We start from the raw sequence: 1,383 nt of genomic DNA on the forward strand, positions 1-1,383 counted from the left end.
TCCCTTGATTTGCCAAGACCGTTTATATTCCTGGGGATAAATTCCCTGGCCCTTACATCCTCTGGCTTCCTGCTGCCCTGGGCAGGATGTTTGCCCTCTAATGGCTTTGTAGTTGGTAAATTCTTTCCCTACTCTTAGGTTGTTGTTTTGTCCTAATGATGGTGTCTCTTCTATTGGGTTCAGCTGGTTTATGTAAGGGTTTATGTACTTTGATCCATTTGGAGTTGATGTTTGTGCAGGCTGCTAAATATGGATCTATTTGGATTCTTCTACATGCAGCCACTAAGTTTGACCAGGACCACTTGTGGAAATTGCTATCTTTATTTCAGTGTGTATTTCTGGCTTCTTCATAAAAAAAAAAAAAATCAGGTTTCCTTAAGTGTATGAATTTATGCCTTTTTAAACTTTATTTTATTTAAACTTAATGCTTTTTAAACTTGATTTTTTGATTGATATGTCTGATTTTGTACCAATATCATCCTGTTTTTATTACTATAGTTCTGCAGTATAATTTGGGGATGGCAACCTCCAGCAGTTCTTTTATTAGTCAGGATTGTTTTAGCTCTCCTCGTTTTTTTTGTGTTCCCTATGAAATTGAAAATTGTCCTTTCAAGATCTATAAAGAATTGTGTTGTAATTTTGATGGGGATTGCACTGAATCTGTGGCTGGCTTTCAGTAGAATGGCCTTTTCCTTTTTTGCCCATTTTTTAAAAAGTTTTATTGCATTATGATGAGAGAAGTTACATGATTTCAATTTATCTGAATTTGTAAACATTTAAAAACATATTTAAAGTAAATAGAATTAAATCACATTCTTGTTTCTCTTCAATACCTACAATATATTTTTGTCATATTCCTTAAAATTTATAAAATATTATAGCAATGAAAATGAGTATTTTAAAAGTTGTTTGATATAAAACAACAATCAATTTAACAGTCTTATGCAGATGCTCATCTACAGCAATAATGAAAATACATTTTTCTCAATATAAATTTTAAATAACTCCAAACATATTAACTGTGTATTTCAAAATAATACATCACTACTAGTACTTTCTTAAATTAATATAAACATATAAAGTCTTTTTATTTGTTTGTTTTGTTTTTAGTAGAGCTTAAAATCTTGGCTCTTACTGTGGTACAAGCCCAAAATAATAACAATTTTTAGACATTGGATTTCATTGTAATAAGGCTGCACTTCAATGACCCTCACATCACCAAAGGATTTTTACCCCCATCGTAGCTAAGCTGACAGTTGACAGTTCTGCTGTGTCAAGGAATGAATTGTAGGCATGATTTTTGGATGCAGACTTTCTGCTATGGTCAAAGCTATTTGACTTGAGTGACTTCATTCTCAGCTCACAGAGAACAGGTTACATTCA

The sequence above is a fragment of the Mastomys coucha genome, unplaced genomic scaffold, assembly GCF_008632895.1.
Source record: "Mastomys coucha isolate ucsf_1 unplaced genomic scaffold, UCSF_Mcou_1 pScaffold15, whole genome shotgun sequence".
NCBI classification, from domain to species: Eukaryota; Metazoa; Chordata; class Mammalia; order Rodentia; family Muridae; genus Mastomys; species Mastomys coucha.